The sequence below is a fragment of the Bombina bombina genome, chromosome 4, assembly GCF_027579735.1.
Source record: "Bombina bombina isolate aBomBom1 chromosome 4, aBomBom1.pri, whole genome shotgun sequence".
In the NCBI taxonomy this organism is placed as follows: domain Eukaryota; kingdom Metazoa; phylum Chordata; class Amphibia; order Anura; family Bombinatoridae; genus Bombina; species Bombina bombina.
The window spans coordinates 190851305-190869016 of NC_069502.1; positions in this window are offsets into that span (position 1 = coordinate 190851305).

Below are 17712 nucleotides of genomic sequence, written 5' to 3' on the forward strand. Positions count from 1 at the left end.
ATGTGACAGCTATCATCCAATCATAAATGAATATACATATATTCTATGAATTCTTGCACATGCTCAGTAGGAGCGGGTGACTCAATAAGTATAAAAAGACTGTCCACATTTTTTTAATTGAAGTAAATTGGAATGTTGTTTAAAATTGCAGCTCTAACTGAATCATGAAAGTTTAAGTCAGTAATATGGAGCCACTATAAAAATATTGTTTTTCACTAGCATTTTGTTTCATAACTTCTAGTAAGCTCTAAGCCCTTACTAGTAAGCTCATTGTGGACTGTGTTCTTTTGCATGGTCATCTCTGTTGCACACTTTGTTACATAGCTAAAATATAAATGTATTTAATTCTGTAACTTCCAGTCTAGCCATGAATTAAAGGGATAGTTTACCCAAGCATTTTCTCCCATTTAATTTGCTCCATATGTTTACCCTTATTTCGGCATTTAAAATATCTGATTTAGCCTGTGGTATCCCTACTTATACTGAAAGTTCTTGAACTTAAGGGTACATGAAACACAAATATTTTCTTTCATGATTCAGAACGAAAATACAATTTTAAACAACTTTCTAATTTATTTCTATTATCTAATCGGTTTCATTCTCTTAGTATCATTTGTTGAAGGAGCAGCAATGCACTACTGGTTTCTAACTGAACACATGGGTGAGCCAATCACAATCAATATATATATGCAGCCACCAATCAACAGCTAGAACCTAGGTTCTCTGCTGCTCCTTAGCTTGCCTAGATAAACCTTTCAGCAAATGATAAAAAGTGAAGGAAGCAAATGTATTAATAAATAGAAGTAAATTGGAAAGTTGTTTAAAATTCTATTCTTTATCTGAATCATGAAAGAAAAATTGTGGGTTTCATGTACCTCTAAGTCCAAGCTATTGCCAGACCCTGTAAACACAACCAGCAGAAGAAATTAATTAATGATCATTTTCCATTGTTCTCTCTAAGTAGTGGGATTTGGTTTACAAGATAAGGAAGCAAGTGTGTGTACACAATGTGATAACACAATGAGATCTCATTTTACCTGAAAGATCAACCCATTTCAATAGGTTGTGGTTTCAAAGCACAAAAACAGCAATTTCATATCCACAAATAAACCTGAAAATGCAATTTCTCATACATTTTATACTCTGCAGGTGTAAATACATTAAGCGAAAAACTATTTTAATGTATACTGTTCCTTTTAAATATATTATCATGTTATATTATTTCCAAAATAGGAAATAGTATGATAGTGGAGATCTTTACAACTCATAAAGATAACACTTAAACATCAATTTTGACGGCAGATAAAAATCATAGGGGCATATTTATCAAGCTCCGTACAGAGCTTGATGCCCCGTGTTTCTAAAGACAGCTGCTCCATAACCTGTCTGCCTGCTCTGAGGTGGTGGACAGAAATCGACAAAAATCAACTTGATCAAATTTGATAGGGTTGATTGACACTCCCTGCTATCGGCCGTTTGGCCGCAAATATGCAAGGGGGAGGTATTGCACCAGCAGTTTACAAGAACTGCTGGTGCAATGATAAATGCAGAGAGCGTAAAATTATTTTCTCTTAGGTTTCCATGAAAAAAATAGTGCAAATAAACAAGTTATGTATAGAGAGAAACAGACAAGAGGGAGGTAAGACAATAAGACCAGATGCTTGTAGTGATAATAATTGTTTATGGGGGTACCAGTTAGCAGTTGTTTTATCTGGAGAAAAAAATATTTGGAGTATTGCTGGTTATAAATGTTTAAGGTGTTTGTGGATATGAGTTTTTGAGCAATGGTGCTTCTAGGGGGTTGTTGGGGGATGCTAACCACATCTTTTTTATTACTCTATCACCCTTAAAGGGACAGTATACACCAATTTTAATATAACTGCATGTTAAAGACAATACTATAAAGAATGTAGCCTGATGAAACGGCATATCTAGCCGAGAAACGCGTTGCAAAGCAACTTTTTATATTGTTTTTAGTAAAAGTTATTGTTCACTATTCTACCTTGCTCCGGAACATTTATTTCCATCAATTACTGACTGTAGATTATATCATTATTGGAACATAGCTGGTATTCAGAGCTTGCAAGCTTTACTGGAAATCGAGACATCGGCAGAGTTTTGCTCCTATACACAGCAGACCTGCCAGTGGGGAGTCAGCCGAACGGCTCTGAAGTTTCGGCTCGTCTATTATTGCACTGGATGTGCAATTTTCTTTGTGAGTATTGAATCGCTTAATGTTGATACTGGTTCCACATTGTTTAGGACTTGCTGCACCAAGGGCGCCTCTCTTTTTTGTCTTTCAGGACTTGTTTTTGACTATAAAGAATAATATGTACAGAAAAAGTGTATAAAACCTTTTAAAAACTTAATTAGAAGCTCCCAGTTTAGGACTGTTGATGAGGCTTGATGGAACACCCAGTGAAAGGGACTGTGAGCAGACACACTCCATCACCCCCCCTTCCCTGGATATAAAAAGACAGATTAGACTAACAGGAGCCAGTAGTTGTCTGTAAACACGTGTATACATCTGACACTTTGGGGCTTGATTAGGAGTCTGAAAATCAGCACAATGTTATTAAAAATAAGCAAAACTATACATTGTTACAAAAATACTCGCAGATGGGCTATATAAATGGATAATCCACAAAAAAAATTATGCAAAGAAAAATCTAGTGTACAATGTCCCTTTAAATTTCAAAAGGTCTGAACTTGTAAGGCAGTCCCTTTATTCCATGTACCATATTCATATAGGATAAGATGACAAATTTACAAAAAAAAAGCAGAGAGTGGTGCTTCATCATAAGATGCTTGCTGAGCTGTTGGATATGCAAACCATAAAAAGATGATATTGTGGAGGCCAAAAATGAAAAATATATATACAAATAGGGCAATTAATGGTAATGACTGCAGCAAAGAGGCCAGAAAAGAGAATACAAATAAAAAAAAGAGTAATAAAACTAACCCTTTAGGTTTGTCTGTAAGGAGCCCATTGGCCAACTTTGTAAATATCTCATTTATGTTGAGTAGCGGTTTCTAGCTGAGGAGGAGGAAGCTGTATATGGAGTATACTGTAAACTATAGATTTACAAGAACCCAACATTTGTTTTGTCTGAAAGATTAGTTTCAAATGTTTCCCAACTGTCTGTTTGGCCAAATTATATGACTATTTGTGAAATACAGCAGTTGTCTTTTGGGATAAATTTAAACATTGTGTTAAAGGGACACTGTACCCAAAAATTTTCTTTCGTAATTCAGATTGAGCATGAAATTTTAACCATTTTCTAATTTACTCCTATTATCAAATTTTCTGCATTCTCTTGGTATCTTTATTTGAAATGCAAGAATGTAAGTTTAGATGCCAGCCCTTTTTTGGTGAACAAACTGGGTTGTTCTTGCTGATTGGTGGATAAATTCATCCACCAGTAAAAAAGTGCTGTCCAGAGTACTGAAACCAAAAAAAAGCTTAGATGCCTTCTTTTTCAAATAATGATAGCAAGAGAATGAAGAAAAATTGATAATATGAGTAAATTAGAAAGTTGCTTAAAATTGCATGCTCTTTCTGAATTACAAAAGAAAAAAATTGGGTTCAGTGTCCCTTTAATAGTAAACATATAGGGACAGATTATGGGTATAGTGCAAATACTTGTGTGTGAGCGATAAAGGGTTTATCGCAGGTGTTTGCACTTAGGGCCGTCTTTAACACAGGGCAAAAGGGGCAGCTGCCCAGGGCCCAGTATTTGTTGAGGGGCCCAAGAGCCCTTACATTTTTTTTTTATGGTTCATGCCAGACTGCTGATATCATATGTGACATGGGGGACACACACAGTCAGTCTTAATACTGTTACAGTCAAAAGTTCTCTACTTATATTTATTTGTGTGCCAGACCGTGCCGGCGTCATGTGACATGCCAAGCTAGTGCCATGTGCTGTTTTAGGTGTGCACTGTGCAGCACTAAATGCTAAGCCCTAACTTGGCATCCAGCCAATCCCACTGCATTAGAAAAGGTCCTGCTGGGGTTACCACTGTTTGCATGTAACTGATCTGGTGGTGGGGATTGTTTCTGGGTAGGGCTGACTGTAGGCGCATGCAGCAGAAAGCTGGAGTGGCCTCCTCGGTCTTTACCTTGCTTTGCTCCTGTTGGCTGCCCTAAATCTCTTTAACCAGCTAACCTCACACCAGAATCACATTCAAAAGCATATTCAATTAATCCACAGTGGAGAAATTTATAAATTCATTCACTTATTAGTACTGATTAAGTCCAGTTTCACATAATGCAATTTATTTCATTTTTTTTAAAATGATTAGCCCAGCAGTGGATGATCCACTGCTGTGCTAATAATTTAAAAAAATCTATAAAATAAATTGATTTAGTTGTTTTTAGGGATGTTGGGGGTGTAGAGCAAAATTACATGGGAGGGCAAGAAAAATTTTGCCCAGGGTCCAGTCAATATTAAAGATGGCCCTGTTTGCACTTGTCAAGTTTACCGCTGGTATTACGAGTTGAAAGTAAACACGATCACCTGGGTGCAATTGCGATTTATGCAGGAATGATATCCGCGTCCTCAGTGCTCTAGTTAACTGTTTCACGGAAAAAAGGTGCGCATAACACATCAAAAATACATTACAAAGTACAGTTACACTCATGATAACACCACCTGAAAAATAATATTTAAATAAAAATATTGCACAAAAAACTTATATGGGATCAAATAACGTTAAGTATATTGTATAATTTTGTGGTTTGATGAAACAATTCTAATGTGTACCTCTTTGTATGGATATTTTCCCCACACATATACACATATGAATAAGTTTTTAAAATTTATTATAAATGCTTATATTTTTATTAAAAAGATTATGATAATATTTGAACTCCAACTAACTAGCTTGCTAGGTATCGGCTAGATTACGAGTTTTGCGTTAAGCTGAAAAAGCAGCTTTAACAGGTCCTAACGCTGCTTTTTCACTACCGCTGCTATTACGAGTCTTGCAGGTTTAGGGGCACCGTACACTTCTTTGGCCTTACTGCAAATCGACTTACGTAAACTTCGTAAACCTTTTTTTCTATGGGACTTCCAAAGCGCTGGTATTACGAGTCTGTCCTGGGAGGCCAAAAAGTGAGCGGTACACCCTCTACCTCCAAGATTCCTAACGCATTCTAAAGTCAGTAGTTATGAGTTTTACACTACAACGCTGTAGCATAAAACTCATAACTAAAGTGTTAAAAAGTACACTAACACCCATAAACTACCTATTAACCCCTAAACCAAGGCCCTCCCACATTGCAAACACTATAATAAAAATTGTAACCCCTAATCTGCCGCTCCAGACATAGCCGCCACTAGAATAAACATATTAATCCCTAAACCGCCGCACTCCTGCCTCGCAAACACTAGTTAAATATTATTAACCCCTAATCTGCCGCTCCTAACATCGCCGCCACCTACATTATACTTATTAACCCCTAATCTGCCGTCCCCAACGTCGCCGCCACTATATTAAATGTATTAACCCCTAAATCTAAGTCTAACCCTAACACCCCCTAACTTAAATATAATTTAAATAAATATAAAGAAAAATAGCTATAATTAACTAAATTATTCCTATTTAAAACTAAATACTTACCTATAAAATAAAACCTAAGATAGCTACAATATAACTAATATTTACATTGTAGCTAGCTTAGAGTTTATTTTTATTTTAAAGGCAAGTTTGTATTTATTTTAACTAGGTAGAATAGTTATTAAATAGTTATTAACTATTTAATAACTACCTAGCTAAAATAAATACAAATTGACCTGTAAAATAAAACCTAACCTAAGTTACAATAACACCTAATTCTATTACAATTAAATAAATTAAATTAGCTAAATCACAAAAAAACCCATTAAATTACAGAAAATAAAAAAACAAATTACATATCTTTAAACTAATTACACCTAATCTAATAGCTCTATCAAAATAAAAAAGCCCCCCCAAAATAAAAAACCCTTGCCTAAACTAAACTAAACTATCAATAGCCCTTAAAAGGGCCTTTTGTGGGGCATTGCCCCAAAGTAATCAGCTCTTTTACCTGTAAAATATAAATACAAACAACCCCCCCAACAGTAAAACTCACCACCCACACAACCAACCCCCCAAATAAAATACTAACTAAAAAACCTAAGCTCCCCATTGCCCTGAAAGTGCATTTGGATGGGCATTGCCCTTAAATGGGCATTTTGCTCTTTTGCAGGCCCAAAGCCCTAACCTAAAAATTAAACCAACCCAATACACCCTTAAAAAAATCCTAACACTAACCCCCGAAGATTCACTTACCGGGAGAAGTCTTCATCCAAGCGGCAAGATATCCTCAACGAAGTCAGCAGAAGTGGACCTCCAGATGGGCAGAAGTGGTCCTCCAGACGGGCAGAAGTCGTCATCCAGGCGGCATCTTCTATCTTCATCCTTCCGGCGCGGAGCGGGTCCATCTTCAAGACATCCGACGCAGAGCATTCTCTTGAAACCACTGCTTCTTCGTAATGAATATCTCTTTAAGTGACGTCATCCAAGATGGCGTCCCTTAGATTCCGATTGGCTGATAGAATCAGCCAATCGAAATTAAGGTAGAAAAAATCCTATTGGCTGATGCAATCAGCCAATAGGATTGAGCTGGCATTATATTGGCTGTTCCAATCAGCCAATAGAATGCAAGCTCAATCCTATTGGCTGATTTGATCAGCCAATAGGATTGAAGTTCAATCCTATTGGTTGATCCAATCAGCCAATAGGATTTTTTCTACCTTAATTCCGATTGGCTGATAGAATTCTATAAGCCAATCGGAATCTAAGGGACGCCATCTTGGATAACGTTGCTTAAAGAGATATTCATTACGAAGAGGCCGTCGTTTGAAGAGGATGCTCTGCGTCGGATGTCTTGAAGATGGACCTGCTCTGCAACGGAAGGATGAAGATAGAAGATGCCGTCTGGATGGAGACTTCTGCCTATCTGGAGGACCACTTCTGCCCGTCTGGAGGACCACTTCTGCCAGCTTTGTTGAGGACATCTTGCCACTTGGATGAAGACTTCTCCCGGTAAGTGACCTTATTTTTTAGGTTAGGGTTTTGGGCCTGCAAAAGAGCTAAATGCCCTTTTAAGGGCAATGCCCATCCAAATGCCCTTTTCACGGCAATGGGGACCTTAAGATTTTTTAGTTAGTATTTTATTTGGGGGGTTGGTTGTGTGGGTGGTGGGTTTTACTGTTGGGTGGGTATTTGTATTTTTTTTTTTACAGGTAAAAGAGCTGATTACTTTGGAGCAATGCCCCACAAAAGGCCCTTTTAAGGGCTATTGATAGTTTAGTTTAGTTTAGGCTAGGGTTTTTTTATTTTTGGAGGGCTTTTTTTTTATTAGATTGAGTGTTATTAGTTTAAAGATCTGTAATTTGTTTTTTATTTTCTGTAATTTAGTGGGGGGTTTCTGTGATTTAGCAAATTTAATTTATTTAATTGTATTTAATTTAGTTAATATATTTAATTGTATTTAATTTAGTTGATTTATTTAATTGTATTTAATTTAGTTAATTTATTTAATTGTAGTTTAGTGTTAGGTGTTATTGTAACTTAGGTTAGGTTTTATTTTACAGGTCAATTTGTATTTATTTTAGCTAGGTAGTTATTTAATAACTATTATACCTAGTTAAAATAAATACAAACTTGCCTGTAAAATAAAAATAAACCATAAGCTAGCTACAATGTAACTATTAGTTATATTGTAGCTAGCTTAGGGTTTATTTTATAGGTAAGTATTTAGTTTTAAATAGGAATAATTTAGTTAATGATATACATTTTATTTAGATTTATCTTAATTATATTTCAATTAGGGTGTGTTAGGGTTAGGGTTAGACTTAAGTTTAGGGGTTAACACATTTAATATAGTGGCGGCGACGTTGGGGGCGGCAGATTAGGGGTTAATAAGTGTAGGTAGGTTGCGGCGACATTGGGGGCGACAGATTAGGGGTTAATAAATATAATGTAGGTGGCGGCGATGTTGGGGAAAGCAGATTAGGGGTTAATAAGTATAATGTAGGTGGTGGCGGTGTCCGGAGCGGCAGATTAGGGGTTAATAAGAATAATGTAGGTGTCAGCGATGTCGGGGGAGGCAGATTAGGGGTTAATAAGTATAAGATTAGGGGTGTTTAGACTCAGGGTTCATGTTAGGGTGTTAGGTGTAAACATAAAATGTGTTTCCCATGGGAATCAATGGGACTGCGTTACTGAGCTTTACGCTGCTTTATTGCAGGTGTTAGGCTTTTTCTCAGCCGACTCTCCCCATTGATGTCTATGGGGAAATTGTGCACGAGCACATACGACCAGCTCACCGCTCACATACGAGCATCGCTGGTATTGGAGTGCGGTATGGAGCAACATTTTGCTCTACGCTCACTTCTTGCCTTTTAACGCCGGGTTTATAAAAACCTGTAATACCAGCACTGCAGGTAAGTGAGAGGTGAGAAAAAACTGCTCGTTAGCACCACATAGCTCCTAACGCAAAACTCGTAATCTCGCTGGATTTTTTTTATTTCTTTGTTCTGCATGTGTTGGGCAAATAGATAAATCAGAGTTTGAATATGTTGTTTTTTGGGGGTCTGCAGTTATTTGGTTCTTACTAATGAGTAAAATAAAACCCTTTTGGGCATCTGATCATGCAGTATACATAATTTGGCCTTAGTTTACTGTAAAATACTACACAAATTGTTTTTGAACTACTCCCTCTAGAGAGGCTTGAATTATTCTATCATCGTTAGCTGTGGTGAAATTTACTAACCCTGAAATATTCTGCACAGTAAATACTTAGATCAGTTTACATAAAGAGACTTTATGAAAGTAAGCTTGTCCTAATATGAAAGACCTCTATATACAACTATTATTTGATATCGTATGAGGCCAGAAGGCATCAGTAGAAGTGTAAACTAGTGGGTGTCAGTCTATTTCAAGAAATCATTTTCACCATATGTTATGCCAAATATATATATGTTTTAACTTGTGATAATGACTTAATTTGCTAGAAATTTGCCTTTAAATTTGCTCCAAAAAAAAAACTCTTTAGACAGAGTTGAAGGGTACTTTGCCTATATTTTCCAGATCTATGTATCAGGATGCATACCTGATTGACATTATCAATTCAGTGCACTGCAGTAAATTGTAACTGCACACCCATGGCTAGGTGCATGTTAAAATAGGTCAATCCTGATCACAGCATTAGAATCCCAGAAACCATTTATAATCACTAGAGTGGCCAGGTTCCTGATCTGCATACCAATGTCAGGACATATGCAAATATGAGCTCTTGCGATCACTTGCTTAATGATACAGCTATAAACTTGTGAACTCCCGGGGTAGCTTTAAAAGCTGTTTTGATGGAGGAAGATGAAAGCTTCCATTAATATGATTGCCTTATCAAGAGATGACATGTTAGCTAAAGGAATCTAGGGAGATGGGAGCTGATAAGATACGTTCTTGTATCTGTTTCTTCTAGCTGATATATTTTAATTTTTTTTAGCATTTTTCACATTAGTTTAACTGTTTTTAAGATAGATTGACAGATAAATAGGTAGCTAGATAAATAGATAGATGGATAGATTGATAGATAGATGATAGATAGATAGATAGATAAAAGATAGATAGTTAGATCAATAGATAGATAGATAGATAGATAGATCGATAGATAGATAATAGATAGATAGATAAATAGCTAGATAGATAGATAAATAGATAGATGATAGATAAATAGCTAGATAGATAGATAGATAGATAGATAGATTATATCATTTTGTATCCATGATTGTATATTGCAGTGTATTTTCTGTTGTATCTGCTCTTCCTCTTGTTTGTTATCTACAATAAACAGTTAAGCGTTTACACATACCGGGGCATATGTATCAAGGTCTGGCGGACCTGATCCGACAGTGCGGATCAGGTCCGCCAGACCTCGCTGAATACGGCGAGCAATACGCTCGCCGTATTCAGCATTGCACCAGCAGCTCACAAGAGCTGCTGGTGCAACGCCGCCCCCTGCAGACTCGCGGCCAATCAGTCACCAGCAGGGGGTGTCAATCAACCTGATGGTACTCGATCGGGTTGTATTATGGCGATGTCTGTCCGCCTGCTATGGAGCAGCGGTCTCCATAACTGATGTTTCTGGCGAGCCTGCAGGCTCGCCAGAAACACGGAGCATCAAGCTCCATTCGGAGCTTAATACATATGCCCCTCAGTCTCAGCCATGTTTGTATTGCTCTCCGTATTCAGCGAGGTCTGGCGGACCTGATCCGCACTGCCGGATCAGGTCCACCAGACTTTGATAAAAAGGGGCCTATAGCTCCAGATTTAAAAAATGACTTTGGATTTGTGTTATGAGCACAAAAAAGATGTGCTATTGATTGTGCTCAAACCATGTTAATGCACAATAGCGCTAAAATGTTCTGCTCTTCTTGTAATCTTAAAAGAAAAGCAAAACTAATACATTTGAATAGAGGAACAAATCTAGTCTTTTGATGTAAACTTTACGGTCAATACTATCATACACTGTGGTAAACTTGATTGAATTTGATTGGTATGCTATGATACGTTTCAAAGTAGACTGTGGTGAATTTGAATTTATTTGGTATACTGTTGTGAATTTGATTTGTACAATGTGATGAATTTGGTAGATTGTACTTCTAAACACTAATAAATTTGTTTTTCAATTTTTTTTTTATTAATTTATTTTAAAGGAAAACATAATTTATACTATATGGTGATGAGAGTCCACGATCCATTACTCCTTAAAAATACTCTTCTCTACCTCTAGGAGGAGGGAAATGTCTCTCTGCTAAAGTTCTCTGAAGAAACAACCTTAGGCAGAAAGTCAAAAGTAGCCTGTAAACTGCTTATCCTGATGACAAATCACAAGAAAGAGCAGACAATTCAGAAATTCTTCTAGCAGAAGAGATAGCCAAGAGACATAATACTTTCCAAGAAAGACGTTTAATATCCACCTTCTGCATAGGTTCAAAAGGAGGAGACTGGAAAAACCTTTAACACCAAGTTAAGATTCCAAGGAGGAGAATTGGCTTGATTACAGCCTTAATATAAACACCAAAACCTGAACAAAACCATAAATATCAAGAAGATTAGCAATCTCCCTATGGAACAAAACTGAAAAAGCAGAAATATGCCTTTTTAGTGAACTTGCAGATTGACCCTTATCCTGTATGAACTGCAAAATCCTAGGAATCCTGAAAGAATTCCAGGAAAAAAATATTATCCATACACCAAGGAATAAAGGCATTCCAGACTTTATGATAGATGTTTACTTACTGACTTACAAGCCTGAATTAAGGTTACAATCACAGAATCAGAGAAACCACTATGTCTAAAGATTAACCAATTATAATCCATGCCATAAAGTTCAGAGACTGTAGATCCAGATGGAAAAACAGACCTTGAGACAGAAGGTCTGACCACAGAGGCAGAGGCCAAGGAGGACAGCTGGACATCTGAACTATATCTGAATACTACATCCTGTGAGGCCAAGGTGGGACAATCAGGATTACTGTAGATTTCTCTAGGCTTATCTCAGAAATCACTCTGGGTAGAAGTACCAGAGGAGGAAACAGATAAGCAAGCTGAAATGACCTATGAACAACTAGAGAATCTACTAACTCTGCTTTAGGATCCCGGGACCTCACAAAGTACCTGGAAAGTTTGTTGTTCAAACAAGAGGTCATCAGATCTATCTCTGGGAGACCCCAAAGATCCACAATTTGATTGAACACTCCTTGGTAAAGAGACCACTTCCCTGGAAGTAAAGATTGGCAACTAAGAAAGTCTGCTTCCCAGTTGTTTACCCCCAGAATATTAATTGCAGAGAATAGACAGGAATTGATTTCTGTCCATGAGAGAATTTGAGACAACTCCCTCATGGCTAGTGAACTTTGAGTGTCTGGAAATGAAGATGAGACTCTGTCAACAGAGCCAAAGCTTAAAGAGATCTGAGAATGGCAGAGAGTTCTAGAACATTTATAGGTTACCTCGCCTCCCGAGGATCCCAAACTCCTTGTACTCTCAAAGATCCCCAACCTGAGAAACTTGCATCTGTAGTGATCACAGTCGAGGTAGGATGAGCAAAAGAAGCCCCTTGAATAATAAACTGATGATCCAGCCACCAAGTCGGAGACTGACTTGTATTGGGATGCAAAATACAAAGCATACAACGCTGAAGAGGTCTTGTGAAAATTAGCAAATGGAGTTGCATCTGAAGCTGCAATCATAAAACACAGAACTTCCATACAAAGAGCAACTGAGGGGAAAGAGAGACTGAAGGTTCACACAAGCTGACACCAATCCTAACCTTGAAAAAACAACAAGAGTCAGTTGGTGTGAGATTCTGCTAAATGAAAAGATGGAGGTATTGCAGAGTTTCCCCACCTGGACGTTGGTTCAAAGATGTCATCCAGGTATTGAAACACTGCAATCCCTTGAGCTATGATTACAGACAAAATGGAACCCAGAACCTTTGTGAACATTCTTGGGTCAGTAGCCAGAGCAAATTGTAGAGAAACAAACTAAAAATGCTTGTTCAGAAAGGCAAACCTCACAAACTGGAAATGCAGAATAGTCAGAATAGTTTCAATTTTAAAAAATGGAATCCTTACAAACTTGTTCAGGGCTTTCAGATCCAGAACTGCTCTGAAAGTACCTTCCTTCTTTGGAACAATGAAGACATTTTAATAAAATCCCATCCCCTTTTCCTTCAAAGGAACTGGTACAATCCCTCACATAGCTTCCAGATCTGAGACAGTTTGGAAAAATGTTTGAGCTTTTAACGGATTCCTTGGAACATTACATAGTAGATGAGGTTGAAAAAGTCTGAAGTCCATCGAGTTCAACCTATACAAATATACAGTAAAATACTTACAAAAAGCTCCAGTTAAGCTTAAATAATCCCACTAAAAGGTGACTCAATTAATACAATAAATCATATACATGAATTCTGTTTCTAGACAGAAATGTATCCAAACATTTTTAAATGTATTTATGGTAGTAACATTCACTACCTCCACAATTAATGAGTTCCACAATTTTATTGCTCTTACAGTGAAAAAATGTTTCCATTGCAGGAGATTAAATCCTTCTGACAAGAACTGTACTATGAGGGGAAACCAGGCCTCAATATAGACTGAAAATCTCTCTTTCTGAAGATTCAAATGCACTTCAAATGCACTTCTTCATACTTCAACTACCTCCAGCGGAGGCAAAGTAAAGACTGAGGTATGTGTGAGGTGGGAGGCTTTATAGGGCTCTTGGGGTTTGCAAATCTTTGCCTCCTCCTAGTGGTAGAGAAGAGTAATTCCCAGGAGTAATAGGTTGTGGTCTCTCACCAACTGTATGAAAGAAAGAATATAAACAAATATCACCACAACCGTTAGATTAAAGGGACAGTCTAGTCCAAAATAAACGTTCATGATTCCGATAGGGCATGTCATTTTAAACAACTTTCCAGTTTACTTTTATAACCAATATTGCTTTGTTCTCTTGGTATTCTAAGTTGAAAGCTAAACCTTGGTAGACTCATTTGCTAATTTCTTAGACCTTGAAGGCAACCTCTTATCTGAATGCATTTTGACAGTTTTTCACCACTAGAAGGCATTAGTTCATATGTTATATTGATAACATTGTGCGTACGCAAGTGGAGTTACCTAGGAGTCAGCACTGATTGGCTAAAATGCAAGTCTGTCAAAATAACTGAAATAAGGGGGGCAGTTTGCAGATGCTTAGATACAAGGTAATCACAGAGGTAAAAAGTGTATAAATATGAAAAGGGAAAATCTATCTTTTAAAACAATACAAATTCTGGTGTAGACTGTCCCTTTCAGTAAATAAATAATAAATAAATAAATATATATATTATTATTAGACTGGCACCAGAAATAAATATATATATATATATATATATATATATATATATATATATATATATATATATATATATATATATTATCCTGATTCTTGTTCACCTGTATTGTTAAGTGTTAACAGGTAGACAGTGCTTGGAGATATAAATAATTTAAATACAAAACTTCAAAACAGAACAAACTACTAGCTACAGGGTAGGGGGAGTGACCTAGAGTTCCCACCCCTATCCTGTGTAGTTCAGTATATCCTTACCCAGCAACAAACCTTGTCGGATTCAAATATTTATAAATCAAAACAATAACAGAGATAAATCAGCTTAACTAACAGATATTTATTAATAAACACATTGACACAAGCAGAAAAGAAAACGAAAATACCATGTCCAGTAGACAAAGTTTATAATGGGTACCCATAACATTCAATAGGGAGCTCCCTGCTGGGTAAGGATATACTGAACTACACAGGATAGGGGTGGGAACTCTAGGTCACTCCCCCTACCCTGTAGCTAGTAGTTCGTTCTGTTTTTTTTTATATATATATATATATATATATATATATATATATGTATATATGTGTGTGTATATATATATATATATATATATATATATACACACAACAGAATGGATTTGCACTCTCACCTTTAATCAACGTGCCAGGGGGACAGGAGCAGAGGAGATATATCAGTGATGAGGGATCCGCACTCATTGGACTTGTACAAAGTGAATTATTTATTCAAAGCATGACGTTTCTGTTTGATCCCCTAAATGTCACACTTTGAATAAATAATTCACATTGTACAAGTCCAGTAAGTGCGGATCCTTCATCACTGATTTTTAAAGTGGATAAACGGTTCATGAGGTCTGATCTAAACTTTATCAAGACTGCTGGTGCTGTAGTATTTTGTTAGGGCAGTTGTTGGACAAGTTGGAGGGATATATCACATCTGAGTTGTGGGACTAGTGCTACTGATTGGAGCTGTGCTCCACAGGTCCCAAGCTGTAATTCTACTGTGTGTTTAAGCACACAGTAGAGAAAGGTCAATAATAGTAACATTACAAGGCTCTAACAGATTAGAGCATATCATTATTTAACTAGTATGACCCTTTAAGCTTGTGTTAATCAATATCTCATTTTATTGCATTTGCATGATACAACAGAAAATTAGCTCAAAATAAATATGCTATGCATTGTTTTCCTCTGCGCAGGAACTACTCCAAATGGCAGTAGACCTTGTGTATGGGAATCCATTCATACTCAGCATGTCAGTGAATCCCCACATCTTTTACGTTCCTTTAAGAGCAATCACAATATGCATAAAATAATATGCTTTCTAGGACAATACAGTAATTACCATTGTTACAACACTGCAGAGAAAAGTAGATTTCGATAAATGTTTTACTGTATTAGTTAATGCCAAAATTACTGATAGACTATTACATGTCAGACAATATTTAAGGGATAATGTAATATAAAATGTTCTGCTCTTTAAAGGGATAGGAAAGTCCAAAATAAACTTGCATGATTCAGATAGGGCATGTCATTTTAAGACACTTTTAAATTTACTTCTATTATTAAATGTGCTTTGTTCACTTAGTATCTCTTGTTAAAAATGAATACGCACATATCATACACTAATGGGAGCTGCTGCTAATTGGTGCATGCACACATTTTGTCTCTTGTGATTGGATAACTAGATGTGTTCAGCTTCCTGCCAGTAGTGCAATGCTGTCCATTCAGCAATGGATACCAAGAGAATGAAGCAAACTTGATAGTAGCAGTGAATTGGAAAGTTGTTTAAAATTGTATGTTGTATCTCAATCATAAAAGAACATTTTAGGGTTTATTATCCCTTTAATGTTAATAGCTCTTTTACCTTTATTTTTTATTTGAAATAGCTGTATTTGTGGATTAAGACTGTCACATATACTGAACAGTTTAATACTGCAGTATTGGCTCTATGTAAGTAAGAAATAGCAGCAGGAATCAAACTTGCAGGGGGTTGGAGGGAGAGAATCCAGCCCATGTGAAAGGCTGCTCCTACAGACTTCTTGAATATGGTTAACTATTATCAGCTGCTCGTCTGAGTAAATTGTAGCTTTAAATCAGTACATTAAATATGGTCAAATATCTTCCGACTTGAAGTATTACTTTTTGTTCTAGAATTCTGGAAAATGTTTCCCTACAGAGATATGCATTATGTAGCATCTAGGTGGCTGGTACTGTTTAATCTGTAATGCAGAAATATATTATGTATAGAGACTGGATTGGTGACAGCATTATTTGGCTACTATGTTATAGCTGATGCCGTTGAAAGTAATGCTATCGCTATTGCTAGAGAGTTGTCACTACAAGGCTGCTGCTACAAATTTGTGGAACAGGATTTTAATCACAGACAGTCTGTACATTGTAGTAACAGAATGTTCCCTACGTAGGGCCACTGTCACTACAATGCAAGCTTGTAATGTAATTGCTCCTTGATGGGACATATAAAAGTATTTTATATGCATAGTATACATCAGCCATTACACTACAAAAGAACTGCATATAAAGTACATTTTTAATTCATTTCAAACTGTCATTTAGTTAGCAAATTAGTTGTATTTTGAAATTCCAAAGCAGTCCAAGGATACACTTATTAAATATGTCTACTTGGTCTTCAATTTGAGATTTCATTAATTGTAAAATGGAACATATTTATTTGGATAGTTTGTAATATTTTACGAACTATAATCCTTCAAACTGCTACATAAGTTGTTGCATTTGTTTGTTAACTATTTTTTTTTCACTGTTCAGTTGCAGAGAAAACATTTTTATTATTATAAATTCCATTGTATAAACATTTTAGAAATGTCTACAAAATATGTAACACAAACAGTAAAAAAGATTGCCAAGTAACACTATCATTAACAAATAGACAAAAGTATTGCTGTATCATATGGATGTTTAAAAAGGAAATTGATCTTTGATAAATAGGAATAAATTTAGCTATTGTTTTTTTCAAATATATTCACCATTAAAGTTTATGAGGATCCTTACAGATAAATAATATGATCATCTTTTCTAAAGCATTGTGATCAATCTCTTTATCTCTAATAAAATATACTATTTAAGCATAGACAGAATCATTTTTTTTTAGAATTAGCACTTAAAAGTTCTTCAACTATGAAGTCTGGGATGCAAATGTTCTGTTTCAAATGATAGCATGCTTTATTATTACTATTATTATGATTATCAGTAAAGCGCCAACAGATTCTGCAGCACTATAAACATAGGAATAATATGCAATATAAGGTAGCATTTATAGGAGATAAATGCATAGAGGGGCGTGCCAAGATTTGTACTGCTGTAAATCACCTCTCATGAATGTGATCTACAAAACAAGTTGGGCTTTTAGGATAACATCTTAAAGGGACACTGAACCCAATTTGTTTCTTTTGTGAGTCAGATAGAGCATGCAATTTACTTCTATTATTAAATTTTCTTCATTCTCTTGGTATCTTTATTTGAAAAGCAAGGATGTAAGTTTAGGTGCCACCCCCTTTTTGGTGATTTCACCCACCAATAAACAAGTGCTGTCCAGGGTTTGAAACCAAAAAATAGCTTAGATGCTTTATTTTTCAAATAAAGATAGCAAGAGAATGAAGAAAATTGCATGCTCTATCTGAATCACAAACGAAAAAAAAAATAGGTTCAGTGTCCCTTTAAGGTGGTTCAAGGGGAAGACAAAGAAGGAGAGAAACTAAGGTAAGAAAGGTTAGTGTATGTAGTATGTATCCC